Consider the following 15,561-nt stretch of genomic DNA (forward strand, 5'->3'; position numbering starts at 1 on the left):
ATAGGCTCCAGCACCCCCCGCAACCCTGGGGGAGAAGCGGCTTAGAAAATGGATGGATGGATGGATGGATGGATGGATGGATGGATGGACGTGGATGTGTTTAGGTTAGCATCTACTACTCAGAATCACCCATCTTAGCTCCTTTGTTAAATCTAGGTTATGGGAAATCTCTCAAAACTAGGCATCCAAAAGAAACCTAGCCCCCACTTAGATTGAGAGTTCCTGCAGAAGAACGTGTTTGTGGGGGGTTCTAATCATCTGAATTAGCCTATAGCTCTGAAGGATTTTTCAGAAGTAGATTTGGTTCTTTTCTAAGATTAAAAGAAAAATCAAATATAACATTTATATAAATAATAATATAAAATATTACCTCAACTCTGAGTGTGCATATATTAGTTAGTCAACCTGTTTTGGCAAAGCTTAAAGGTTCATTCGACCTTAAATGGTGTAGCAGAATGCAGGTGTCTGAATGTAACTGCTACACTGTTTAAGGTGGAACAGAAAATTTTGCATAAGCAGCTGGTGATAAAGAAGTAGACAATGAAAAAACGTTGAAATATGCAGATTAGTGTTAATATAATAAGGCATACTAGCACTGACAGCATACAGCAATTTTTTATGATCAGCTGGTATTTACACATGCAGTTCATTCTTTTGTAGAAGAGGTAGATAAAGAACTGACCAATGTTTTTAGTCTATAGTGAAGGTGCTCTTGAATCTAGAGGATAGGTTATGTAACCATGTCAACATGTAAAATGGGTCAGATATATTGATAAAATATATACTGCTAAAAGGGGTCATGGGGTCTGATAAAATATACTGGTGCAGATACAACAATAATAAATAAAGTTGTTGTTGTTCTTATTATTATTATGTCCATCTATGCTATTTACACTTATAACCTGACAAGAAGACACAGTAAGTGCTGAATTTTTAACACAGAGATATCAGAATATTACTGTAGTTTAATACTGTAGTAAACAAGGAAGTGTTCATCTGTTACTTCTGGAGAACTTTGCATTTTGTTCTCAATATTGCTTACATTAAAGTCAGCAGGTGATTTTTTGTTGTGTGTGGAAGGGAAAGTTAACATGAACATTGTGTGTGTTTTATTCTGTCTTTTCATCTCCCCTCAACATCTGCAGCAGATGCAGCTGCAACAATGCAATCTCTGTACAGTCTGACTGAGGGAGGTTTTTGTACGGCTCTTTTTCACTTTGTGAACACTGGACCCTCATATACCCCCATACAGTAATAATCTCCTGCATCCTCAGGCTGGACTCCACTGATGGTAAACTGAAAGTTAAGCCCTGAATATGAACCACTGAATCATTCTGGAACTCCAGACTCGAGTGTGTCTCCATTATAAATCAGGAGTTTAGGAGCTTCTCCAGGTCTCAGCAGGTACCAACTCATATAATCATCAACTCCACTAGTTCCAGTACAGCTAATAGAGACAGTCTTTCCTGCTTCAACAGACAGAAACTCAGGAGACTGAACCGCTTGATGAGAAACTGAAGAAAGAGAGAAAAAATAACAAAAATGGTAAAACACTTTATATTGAAATTACTTTCTTATCAGACTCAACACTTCAGAAGAGTGTAGAACTAAAAGTGCTCTCACCTTGAGGAAAGAAGGTCAGAGTGGTCAGCAGTAGAATCAGTGTGGTCATCATTGTGCTGTGTGTGAGTGAGTCTGAAAGGACTGAAGTCTCCAGTGTTGATCACACCAGCTCTCTTAAAGTGTGTGGAGCTGTGATCATGCAAAACCCTCTTCTATCAGCTGCACTTCCTGTCTTTCACCTGCAGTAACTCACACGGTTCATCACTGCAGATACGTCTTTTATTATATTACTATAAAGACTGTAATTTTAATTAGCTGAAGATGTGTTTTTCAACAGTGCTGAAGTATTAAAGTCACCCCACAGTCACGTCCTGTAGTACACACTAAAAACCATAATGATAAAATGTGTCACTGATACAAAGGTTCCTGCATATGAACCACTATAAAAGAAAACTTTACTTACTGTCATTAACATGTAAATACAATGTACAGTTATCAGTTCATACAGCCTCTCTAACCCTTTGTCTCTCTTTCTCTTTCTGTCTCTCTCCTCATATGGCCGCAGTGCAGTTTTCCAGTAGGGGCCAATAAGCTGTTTAAACTTTATCTTCATAGCAGAGTTTAGCTTGTTGTGTCTGTCAGAATCAGTCGGGAGGTTTTTGGATGGTGAGTCAATGAGATTTACTCCTAGACTTTTTGAGGAGCATCAAACTCAATGATGTAGGTAAACACAGAAAAACAAGGTTTTAAAGATATTAGATTTAGAAATATGGGAGTAAAGAAGAGTTGAAGACTTCACTGATCATTAGATACACAGTCATGGTTAAAGGCAGTGACGCTTGGAATTTGGCGGAATATCAGTTTAAACTTTTTGGCATGATAAATGTTTTCTCCTTGTGAAAGGATTTTTTGAAAATTGCAATGGTTTGGTTGTAACTAAGGTCAGATAAATGGAAAAGACAGCTATGAAATACTGAAGGAGACACAATTTTTAGCTAAGTAAGTAGAAGTTAATGCATAAATAGCTTTAAATCATAAATTAGAAACATCGTCTGTGATGTGTTTGGGTTTTCTGGTTAATGAAGCTGTTTAAATTTTACATTCAACTGTATAGAGTCATTATTCCTTTATATTATTAAATTATATTATTAAATTGCAACAGCTGGACGTCAGGTGTAAGTGTGAGTGGGGGCGTGCTGGAGAAGGGAAACGGCCTCTACAGCTGGAGCAGCACCCTGAGCCTCACTGAGCAGCAGTGGAGGAACATACAGGCAGTGAGCTGTAAGGCCAGACAGGGCAGCCAAAGCCTAGTCACCCAGAGCCTGACCACACAGCAGTGCACTGACCTCTGAGAGTGCACCAGACACATATTCTCTAACAGTCTGGCATATTTTATACTTAATATAATGTTTTTTTTAACATGTCAAGCTCAGCAAATAAATAGAAATTGTTTACTAAAATTAGCAGAAAAAGACATTATTTAAGTTTGTTATTGTGTTGACATTTACTTTCAAGAAAATGTCATTTGAGGAGGTGTGTGAATGTGCATATGATTGTATATGTTTGTCCTGAACATTTTTCCATTTATCACTGTAATAACTTGATCAGTTCTGGGATTATTTTTCTCTGTGACTAATGTCCACCACATTCATTAAAATAGCAGACTGTGTTGGTTTCAGACTCTGAAATTGCTGTAGCAAAAGCTCAAATAACATTAATGTTAATATTGTTTTTACCCATAATGTCGCTACATTTTCCATGTTCCAGTCATATGCAAACGTTTGGACACCAAGGTCAAACTTCAAGTTTTGTTGATTTTCTAAGTGAAAATAAGTTACACATCGTCTACAGAGAACACACTTCTGCACGTTTTAGTGCGGTTAGTTTATTTACTGAATTTAACATGCTGGGAAAACATAATGTAGCATGTGCAAAAGTTGCAGCACATTTAATATTGAATCTCTGATTTTTTCCCTGATATGTTAAACTAGAATCTATTACCTCTTACTCTCATAATTTGATCGGAGGTGCCCAAACATTTGCAAACAACTGTACAAGCAAACTAAAGTCTTATGAATAAGTGAAGCAAGTAGGTGCCATATCAGTACTGCACTGTGTATAATAAACTAATAAGAGTATAAGGCAATCTTAGTAACTGGAAACTCACTAAGTAACCTGGTCAGCTTAAATGAATGCCCTGTACCATCTCAGGCAACTATGAAGGCACCTGTAATAGCAACAAAAACAAGACATCAGTCTACAACAATGCTCACAAAAGACATTCAAGTCTGTGCAAGTCTGAATTGAGAGAATCTTGTTTAATCTCCATAATCAAATCATATGATACAAGGATTATTGTAAAAATGAAGAATGTAGCTTTGATTCTACACAAATCAGTAACTTCAGTACATTGCTGTTGGTGATGTGTCTAGAAAAGTTTTTTTTTTATTCACTGTTGAAATGCACATTTTAGCATGGTGTGTGTGGTAGGCTTGTCTAGTACCTCAATGAATCATCTGACAGAAATTTTAAACACTTACTGTCTATGAAGATCTCCTAGAAAACAGAAGCCACAGAAACAGAACGAAGACAATTAATAATAAATGCTTATATAACATACTGTCCAAAACAAACTAAGCTTGCTTTCTAAAACTCTGGAGCACTCCCTCTTGAAGGTTATTAAAACAACACAAACACGTAACATGATGACTTGCTTTTGCCTATACATGCGGAGATGCTTGTGTTTTGTGAATAAAGAGAAACTCTGTTAGACTAATAAGCAAAAAATATTCACAGCTTACACAGAATAGCATTGTCTAACTTAATTACATTCTGTAAAGAAAAACACAGAAATAAAAAAAAACACTTAATCAAATAGAAATAAATACAGAATAGCATGGTGTACAAATACATTTACATGTCACGGTGTGCACATTATTGTAAATGAAGAACAATTTGATTTGAGTACCACAAAAATTGTTAATTTAGTATGCATTTTGTGTTTTATATAAGAACAGAGAGAGCTGTCTAAGACATTTTCAGAGCTAAAACTAGGTAGCTCTTCCTACAAAGATAAGCAGACAACAAAAACAAAACAAACAGTACATCTAATGACTTGTGTAAGAACTTTTTTTTTAAAATCCTGCTCATGGAGACTATTAATATTGCTTCAATATAGATTTCATTTTCATGGAGCTCTTCATGAGCTGGATCAGGCACACTGGTACATGTTTGAGGTAAAGAGAGTCATTCAGAGTGGTTTGGTGTGAGATGCTCCATTCTAGAAAAACATACTGAGTCTGAATTGTTAACAATCATGGTGACAGGAACCAGGATCGAACCAGAACCAGAATACATGCAGGGTGTTGTGAGGTAAACCAGTCCTCAAAGAAAACATATCATTTCAGATTTACCACTATTTTGCCATCATCATTTCGTATAAACTCAGAAGGCATATGTAGATTTACTGTCATTTACAAAATGTAAAATTACTGTATTTGCATTGTATTCATCCCAACTTCTGGTTCCTGTCACCACCACTGTAAAGAAATCTGTTTTCTTTTTTTTGGTACAATTTACCAAAAATGTTTTACCACAAACTATTTTAAGTGATTCTGTTCACATCACAGTAACTAAATTATGCGATTTTGAGAAACCTGTGCAATTCTCCTTTAAGTTACTTAACTTACTGTCATAACTACCTATGTGATGTACATTCCAGTTTCAAGAAAATTTATAAAAATGCTAATATTTATTACATATGTCCTAACATCAATAATTGACTAAGAAAACTAGGACAAACTAACATGGTGAATTGTCCAAGACAACATTTTTTACTTACACAGGTTAAACAGTCATTGATAAAATCTGTTAAATGCACAGACAGAACAACAAATAAAACACATATGGAATATTTAATTTTACATTTAGACCATTTTGCACTAATGTAATGAATAGTCCCGCTGCTGGTCAATATAACGCCCCATAATTAACGGGACCTTAGAGTCTGTAGGTGCTCTCACCTTAACTTAGCTAAGGTTAGGTAGTGTGTGAGGTAATGTAAGAGCACCAACAGAATTATTAAGCTGTTCATTACATTAGCCCTCACATTACCTCACACACTACCTAACCTTATTGAGTGCTAATATATGCCAATGTTAGCTAACGTTATATGTACAGGCTACAATGAATGTGGTTACAAAGCAAAACAAGACAAACTAAACTCTCAGTGTAGCTTTAAACTTTAAAAAGTGGTCACTCTATACAGATTCTGCAGAATAACCGGCAGGAACTGCAGTAGGCAGTGAGTCCGCGAGCTAATTGCTAGCAGACTCTCGGTTAGCCTGTTAGCTTAGCAGCTAGCTAACGAAGATTAAGCGGCTCTATAACAAACTGTACTACTAGTAAAGCTACAAATCGTATCAAAATATACCGAATCATGTCATAGACACCAACTGAAATGTGACTTATGTTCGTGTGTTCAGTAAAATGTAGTTTAAAGCCGTCGTTTATCAGAGCTACAGGACTCGGTCCCAACTTACCTCAGAACGCAGGGGCGGAACAGCGGTCCCGTCTCGCGAGCGACGAATCCTTTTTTTAAATGATTCTTTTCAATGAATCAGTCGAACAGTCACAGTTCTGTCTGTGGAGTCGGTTCAGAGTCGGATCCTGCTGCAACATACATGCTTTAATTAAAATAAATAGCTCACCTCAGTGAAAGTAACAATGACAACACCTTATAAACACAAAATAAAGTTCAGTCTCCAAATTTGATCTATTAAATGGCAATGTTTTTTTTTTTCTAATGTTGTATTTTTAATTTTAATGTGATTGTTTAGTGTAGTGGTTAACACCTCTGCCTTCTACGCTGTAGACTGGGGTTCAATCCCCACCTGGGCAAACACCCTACACTATACCAATAAGAGTCCTAACACCACCTTGGCCTCCCTGTGTAAAAAAGTGAATTCATCACTCAGGCGTGGTTCGGTGTGCTGCCATAATGGCCAGTCAGTGGCCAGTTTCCAAAAAGCTTTGTGGAATAATCTTAAGTGCAAGAGAACGATTCATGTGATGTTGGCGCTACCATTTAACAATGGTCTTATTACTAAGATACTTTTGGGCCCCCCAGCCCTGATCAGTTCCTCATTACTGAGCTAATGATTTCAATACATTTATTACATGGAAAGAGAAGAAAATACTTGTTTGATATTTCAAAGCCTCTTTAAAGCTATTTTCATAAAATAACCGGAATTAATAGCAGTGTAATATACTACTACTACTCCTACTACTAATAATAATTATAATAATAACGGTAATAATAATAATAATAGGTTAAACTTTATTGTTACACGATTGTTTTTATTGCAATGTTTTCAAACATACGAAAATTAATGATTTTGTTACGTATGATTGTTGAATTCTTAATATTTAAAAAAAAGTAAATTATTGATATTGAAAAACTACTTCTAATCATTCTAATCATGATTAAAACAGGAACATTTATGCGCATGACTGTTTTGGCAACATCTTCAGGGATGTAGTGTATAAATCATACTAAAAAAATTCTAATATAAAATGTTTCTGTTAAATTTCAGTAAATAGGCTTCTGTTCACCTCTGTATCCTTATTGTTAAATAAATATAACTGAGAGCCTAAAAATTACCTTGACCTCAGTGTAGGATGCGGAACTGAACTTTCCGCCTCTCTTAACCCTCAGGTGAGTGAGCGTTCTTTGTTCACCAAGAGACATATTGGTGACAGCCGCCTCTCGCCACAGGGTGGCTTCTATTTGTGACCCTGCACACTGCAGGGTGACTTCTTGAACCGGTGATCTGCAGGTGCATGGTGCTCAACTAAGGCATAGCAACAATTTAGAATCAGAGGGACGGTGAACGAGCCATTTAAGAAGCATGAAGACACAAACAGAAGAGAAAAATGTTCTAGATGAACACTATCCATATTGTTGCCAGGGATTAGAAACCATTTGATGGCACTTAATAATTATAAAATTACATACAAAGAGATTATTTGGGAAAAACGGACAAATCACCGCCCCATATCACTCACTCTGATTACGTCCTCCTCCAGGGTGTAATAGCCATCAGTGCTACCTGGCTCTTCATATAAGTTTGAGTGTGGGCAGACGGCATGATGTAACATAGTTTCTAGAGCAGAAGACACAGCCACCGCTGAAGTTTTAAATACAGCGGTCAAAGGGCAGAAGAACAACTTCTTCTGTCCGTAGCGACCCATCAAATTATAGTGTTTTAAGATGTATGATTGACCTTCCTCTAGACGATGACAATCGTCGTCTTTTAGTTGAGCTACGGAACACACTACTCCATCAGAAAGTGCACACGCAGCCACCAACTTTGAGGATTTTTTGGCCACCACACTGTCCACCATCTCAAAGCTTTCAGCCCTGGTCGAGGTGTATTTGGCCACACATTTCACACGGACGGGAGCTGCTGTAGCGTAGGCTGTTTCCTGTTTCGAAAACATTCTAGGGAAACAAAAGAGCAAAACTGTCAAATTAAGACTAAACTCAGACCATACTCTTTTATTCATACTCTTTTACCGAACTGATTGTATTACCCACAATTAAATGGTTTATATGCAAACATTTCGCTTGTTGATTGGTTGGCGAACAAACCATGAATGTGTAGTAAATGGTGTAGTAAATTGTTTTCATACACTGAGACAAAGTGGGGCTGTTGCTCTGTCATTAGCTCTATAAGGGTGTATATAAAAATATGTTTACATCGGCCATTTTTTTGTGGCAGTGTGTGGAATGTGAGGACTCATGGGCAGTGTACTTGTTTTTCTGACATTATCTGCATAATATATGACGATATTTGATTAATTAATATATGACTACTATTTGGTCATGAGATGTTTATTTTGTTGGTTTGTCTTTAATTGTTAACCCGTTAACATTAATTTTCAACATAGCACGTTCAAGAAATATTTTTGGCACCACCTCTGATCAAGAATTCTAGATTGGACTAAGAGGCTTCAGGTAGCTTTGCGTTTGGTTTGTTCACTGACCAGTCAAATAGCACTTTTGCAGATTTTTCTGTAGCAACGGTAACCATGGCAACCACTGAGGAGTGAAAAACTGTGGGGACTTTGAGGAGAATAAACTTGGTGGTTAGCACAGTTGCAAATCTGACAAAATATTCTGTGGAGATTTAAACAGCCACCTTTTATTTGTGGAACGCAAAAATCTTCTTATGCTTGGCTAATTGTGGGTGAAATCTATAAAGCCCTCCTTTAGTAACTACAGAGGACTGACAAACTGTTAATCTCAGTGACAACTTGTTTATATATATATATATATATATATATATATATATATATATATATATATATATATATATATATATATATATATATATATATATATATATATAGAGGGCGGCACGGTGGCGTGGTGGGTGGCGCTGTCGCCTCAGCGAGGAGGGCCTGGGTTCGATTCCCTGGCCGGGCGACCGGGGTCCTCTCTGTGTGGAGTTTGCATGTTCTCCCCGTGTCTGCGTGGGTTTCCTCCGGGTTCTCCGGTTTCCTCCCACAGTCCAAAGACATGCAGTCAGGCCAATTGGACGTGCTAAATTGCTCCTAGGTGTGAGTGTGTGAGTGACTGTCTGTGTCTGTCTGTCTGCCCTGCGATGGACTGGCGACCCATCCAGGGTGTATCCTGCCTTCCGCCCGAAGACTGCTGGGATAGGCTCCAGCACCCCCCCGCGACCCTGACGGAGAAGCGGCTTAGAAAATGGATGGATGGATATATATATATATAATATTCATTATAACCTTGGGGATTTAAAATATTTACCTGTAATATTTTATCCAGCTAGCGCAGACTTACCAAGAGCTATGAGACTGTGAGACCATGGTCCACGGTTCCAATTAACGACACGTGTCAGTCTGATTTCAACTTCTTATAACAAAGTCTGAAAATCGCGTTTTCATGCCTCATTCCTCATAATGAAATACATTACCCACAAGTCTTACGGGGAGTTGCACCAATCAGGGGTGTCGCTGTTACCATGGAGATTGGAACAGTTGGTTCCACAAAGGCACAAAGCACAGTGGATGCACAGTGGATACTCAGCAACAGTAGTGTAGTTTCACTGTCAGATACAATGCAGTAATTTAGGGATCCAAAAGACAGTTCGAAGGGCTTAAAACCAGAGTGTGGATGTGTAGTGGAGTGTAAGTTTTGTATGTGTGAGAAGCGGGGCGGGGAGAAGGGCCCTGGTCAGTTCTATCACATGTATGAAATGTCTCAGTATGAAGGACAGCGCGTGCAGGGTTTGTTACTTTTCAAAAATTATCTGAATCACCATCTAGAAATACTGTATCAACTATTCAGTAAGACCATAAAAGTTACTATAGATACCACTGTATCTGCCTAGCAATCTGTAGCAACCTGGAATATCATATCACTCATCTACCATCTGCCTGGGATAGCATAATAACCATAAGTCCAAAATATACAAATTCGTAACTCAACAAGTACGAGTGGATTTATTTAATCAGCTTTAACATACTCTACATCAACCAGACTACATCGGTTTAACCATGATCTACAGTTTTAAACCTCAATAGCAACATTTAAACAGTTTTAACCTATTCTACAGCCACCAGACTACATCGGTTTAAAGATGATCTACAGCTTTAAACCTTAATAGTAATACTCAAACAGCTTTAACACACTCTACAGCCACCAGGTCACATCATTTTCATCATTATCAGAATCAGAATCAGGCTTTATTGGCCAGGTATGCTACACATACAAGGAATTTGGTTTTGGTTACAGCAGCTCACAGTGCACAGCTTCAGACAGCACGACAGAGCTCCAAACCGGTGTTGCCGTCTGCCGCGCCATCCTACAGCTTTAACACACTCTACAGTCACCAGGCAACATCATTTAATGAAGTTCATCGTTTAACATTTTAACGAAATTAACTGGCTTTTTCAAGCTCGTTCACGAACTTTCCCTTTCTAGCTAGCTAGTTTAGCAGAGGTTAGCCAGAATTGAACAGTCTTCTAGCCGAGCTGTTAAAGAGACTGACAACGTTAACTCTCAGTTTATTAGCTAAGTTAGATTAAGAGCATGAATTCAACAGCGTCGCTCCAATTTAAAATAGGAATTAGAAAAATTACCATTTAACTGACTTCATGATTTCTTACACTGTGACAGCAGACAACCAACCTGGCTAGCTTACCACAGCAGACCACCGGCTAACTAGCTAACTTATCAAGTGACGATAATTTTCGATTTACTGTATAAAGAGTTCAGCATTATCAGATTATAGAGCTAAGTCTAAGTAAATGTCCGATTAAAACTGTTCGTACGTCAAATAAACCAAGTATTACTCATCAAACGCGTTTCAAAGCCCCGAAGTTTCCAGAAGCAGCTCTAAACGCTGTTCCGGCTCAGCTGAACGTTGGTGAATCGCGCGCGTCGCCGCAGCGCAGGAGCACTCGGTCAGCCTCAAAATGGGTGTGCTCAGTTCGCCTCAAAACGGGTGTGATCAGACCGCCTCAAAACGTGTGTCCTCAGCACGCCTCAGTGGAGGCGCTGATTGTCAGTTAACACAGTTTTCACGCTGTTACAGTGGGCGGCAGGCAAGTAAGGCAAACTTAATTTGCCTGTTACTAATATTGTTGCTGTTGTTTGCTATTCTTAACATATACATTTAGATTTTTGAAGAGGTCTTATGATCAAAATATGAAAAATGCCAGTAAAATAATAATAATAATGATCATATTTATGAAGCAGGATGATTAAGACATTATGTTGATTTAAAGCTGAAATTTCAACGTTGATTTATGAGTATCTCACAACCGTTTAATATTAACAGTTGTTTCAAAGAGTTTTCAACATTGAAACAACGGACATTATTTCAACCACATTTCATCGTTGAAGGTCGGTCATTTGCCAGCTGGTGTTCTGACTGCTCCTCTCACTCCCCTCAGAGCTACTGGGAAACACCAGTTATTTTCTTTCTACACAGGTGAACTACACTGTTGTTATGCATTTTAAATCTTTAAAATAAGCAACAATTCATTTAAGCCCAAAGAAGCTAAACACGTAATTAGTTTAATACATTGCTTGCTAACTTTAGTTGAGGCATTTAAAAACATTCCCTCTTAGAGTTTTACATAGAGAACTCCAAAGTTCACTTAATAAATATTTAGCAAAAACCCTATTGAAACTGCACCTCTTTAATCACACATTTAAATGAGAATTCTAAATAGTTGCACACTGTTTAGCTAGGTTGTGTATTATAGTGCATAGCTAATTTCATAGGACATCAGGCACAAACGACTACATGCTCTTAGAAAATTTTTGGCAGGTGCAGAAGGCGGCACCAAGGAGGAGCTAGGAAGGGCACTTCTTTCTGAATTTCTGCTTGCTTGTTTTATCAAGACTCCAGCTACCATTTTAAATAAATAGACTTCTAACATGTTTGTAACTTGCAGTATCTTTCTGTTATGTAAGCAGCTTTACAGTAGTTTTACAGCTTACTTCCAAGCGTGATTTATCAGTCTCCTATTCTTTGAGTATATCTAGTGTATTGTGTAAATTTAGCAAATTCCACAGGTAATAACCGTATATTTTAGAAAACTAATTTTAAAGAATTAAAAATTCTCAGTTTCCATTGAGTTCTTGTTTGTTCACTCCCCAGTTATCTCCCACTGTAACACAGCTAGCAGCACTGTTCTCTATTCTTCCCATTAAAACACAAAACAGCAGCATATTCTTAACAAAAAGGTCATTTTTCAAAGTCATCAATCTCATTTCTGCAGTTTTCAGGGTACAGCTCCTCAAGCCAATTGGGACTTAAGTTGTGTGTGACCAAAACTAGATCAAACAGTTTTAGGGGGTTGTGGGATGAATTTGGAAGGAAAAAAAAAAAATATATATATATATATATATATATATATATATATATATATATATATATATATTGAATCGGATTTTAAGTAGCAAATAAGAAGTAAGTCAAAGGTAAAATAAGGCAAAACACTTATTATCAGCCCTTTTTGGGACATTTTGGAAGGTGACTGACATATATGAAATAGTTTTCTGTAATCATTATCGTTGTCAGTGGGTTGTGTCATCCATTCCCTCAGCACCTGCAGCTGTGCAGTCTCTGTACCGTCTGACTGAAGGATGTTTTTGTATGATGATTTTTCACTGTGTGAACACCCAGTTTTTGTTTCCAGTGTCATGTCCACTCTGACAGTAATAAACTCCTGAATCTTCAGGCTGGACTTTACTGATGGTGAGAGTGTAGTCAATGTGGTTTCCACTCTCACTGCCACTGAATCGAGAGGAAACTCCAGAAACTCTCTCATCAGTAAGATATATCAGGAGTTAGGGGCTTCTCCAGGAATCTGATGATACCAGGACATACAGCGTTGTGTTGTATCTGTTTTAAAACAGTTTATTGCTGGATCATGTTTGCAGGTAATAGTGACAGTTTGATCAGGCTGCACTGTCTGATCTCCAGACTGAGCCAACACAACCTGCCCTAAAGAGTGGAGAGAGAGAGAGAGAGAGAGAGAGAGAGAGAGAGAGAGAGAGAGAGAGAGAGAGAGAGCATTAATAGAGATTATTAAAGAAGATTCTTGGTAATACTGTGAAAAAATAAAACACTGTAAAGATTGAAAACATAAATTCACCTGTAATTGTACATTGTTCTGTGTTTCATGACTGAATTGAGCATTTATTAGCTGAGATGCTTTGAAGTCCTCTAAGAGATTCAACCAAATGTAATGATTCATGCTGAAACTGAAATGTAATTGAAATGTAATGTTTTCTTACCCGAGCTGCAGGTGATGATCATCCAGATGAAGCTGGTGATTAAAGTCATGATGGCTTTTTGATGTGTGATCATGTAGATCAGCTCTCAGTCATGAAGTGTTAAACTGACAGAGCTATAAACTCTCCCAGAGCACTGAAGCATGAGCTGCTAATGCAAAGCATCTTCAGCATGGAAATCATCTTCCTGACTGCAGAAGCAGTGAGAGCTGTGGAGTTAAAGATAATTTAACTCCTTATAAACAGGATTGCTAAGTGTCTTTCACTGACATGACTGTGAGTCTGCATTATTATGTTTTATTACTCTGTTGCATTTTCTGCATTTTCTACTGATGTGGTTGAAATTCTTCTGATCTACTGAGAGTTGGCTAAAGTTGAAATGGCTCGAGATAATGCTGGTAGTTACCTCACTACAGGTGCCTCACTGTGTCTTATTATGTGTATTTATTTGTATATTACACTGCAACCTAGGTCCATTAAACACTTATGAATGATGAATGAATGATATACATTTATATCATTTACAGTGCAGTTTAAAATGGATTACAAATCAATTGATGTTACTCTTTACCATTAACCTGTCTAAAATGTCATTAATCTGTAAAACTTAATTTCTTCACTTCTCTTCAAACTTTCATTGCAGCAACACACTCTTAATACTGTTCGTCTCCTTGGCTCTTGGCTCTCTTGGCACTGACGACAAACAATGGCAAATTCAAAGACACAGTGTGAGTTGTCACTAAAGAGCATATTTCTAAAATCGTACAGTGTATGCCTGGATTTGATTGAACCTAACAAAATAACTCACATATGAAATTCAGCATCTGAATCAAAATCTTCCCAATGCTTCACTGGCAGTTATGTCCTGTCATACAAGTTCAGGCTCCTATGCCACATTAACTTTTCACATTACAGCATATTAAATAAAACATATTTGACATCACTGGTAAAATCTGACAAAAATAGCATACATACATTTCTTTCATACATACATAAACTTTCTTATGGATTAGCATACAAGTTGATTATTGCTTTTTCTTTAAGGATGGACTTTTCCTTAATACAGCCCTGAGATTGAGCATAAGGAGCTATTCTATTCATACTTCAACCAGTGAACTGTCTCCTCCTCCTTTATAATGTCTCTGGTTATGTCTTTCTGGATACTGTTTAATGTTTATTTCTCCTTATATCCTTGGTTATTTCAAAGTGCTGGCAAGTAGAACCCCTTTACATCAGAAGCTACAGACAGAGACATCAAGACAAAATTTTGCTAAATTTTGGCTTCAACCTACAGCAGACAAAGATCAGCTACATGGGAGATAGGCTGGTAGGCCTAGAGCAAAATTTTCTAGTGATCTTTGTTTTGGCAATGTAGTTTATAATAAAAATGCATTTACACTCAGTAGTCAGATGTGTCTCCAATTAGTTGGACTGAAATTTAATCCTTTGTGGGACAGAATATGCAAATTTGCTTGTTACGAGGCAACCAATTGCTATGTGTTTATGCCTTCAGTCTCTTAGGCTGCAGTTTGTTTTACAGATTAGTGCCCGTCATTATCGTTACTAAGCATTTTGTTTTATCCACAACCATGAGCATCCTCCTTGATTATCCTGCTGCCAGACACGGATCATGTGCCCAGTAACATATTGTATGGGGAGGAGTTTCAGTTGTATTTAGTATTATAATCCGTTAACAATCTTACTAACACAGTAGCTCAATTGTAATATTATACATCCATGTCTGACCTCAGTCAGAATAAACTAGTTCTCTGAGTGAAGAGTAATTTGACATGTTGAGAGTCTAAGACTGTGATTTTATAGCAGGCAGGTTTAGGATATCACATGCCCCAGAGACTTTGTTCTTGGAGCAGGTGGAGGGTGGGAGTGGGACGACTGTGTGGCATTCACCACTGGCTGCCCTGTTGTGGGGAGCTTAGGGGGGCTGGCTGGCCATACAAAGTGGCTCTCAGGATACACTACATTACTGGTTTAAAAGGACATTTTATTTTGGTTGTTGTGATTGTGTTGCTTATCCATAGTTATCGGTGTAATTGTGACCAGGAAGGGTGTGTTTTTTGGGTGTGAGTTTGGCTGCCCTCCTTGTGTGTCTTGTCCTCCCATGTTACCTGTACTGTTCTCCGTACTGGCACCTAGGATGTAGA

General features: G+C 37.7%; 1 long non-coding RNA gene and 1 pseudogene across 1 annotated transcript in view; one reads left to right on the forward strand and one right to left on the reverse strand.

Annotated features, from left to right (window-relative positions):
- LOC108443591 overlaps positions 1-13,538 on the forward strand; it is a 36,940-nt gene extending 23,402 nt beyond the window's left edge. The window contains exons 2-3 of the long non-coding RNA XR_001859148.2: positions 1,703-1,709; positions 13,408-13,538. This is a non-coding gene — a long non-coding RNA (uncharacterized LOC108443591). The remainder of the gene's footprint in view (positions 1-1,702; positions 1,710-13,407) is intronic.
- On the reverse strand, positions 1,034-1,790 carry LOC108443590 (annotated as a pseudogene).
- Positions 13,539-15,561: the final 2,023 nt, after the last annotated feature.

The sequence above is a fragment of the Pygocentrus nattereri genome, chromosome 1 (genome assembly GCF_015220715.1).
Source record: "Pygocentrus nattereri isolate fPygNat1 chromosome 1, fPygNat1.pri, whole genome shotgun sequence".
Lineage (NCBI taxonomy): Eukaryota > Metazoa > Chordata > Actinopteri > Characiformes > Serrasalmidae > Pygocentrus > Pygocentrus nattereri.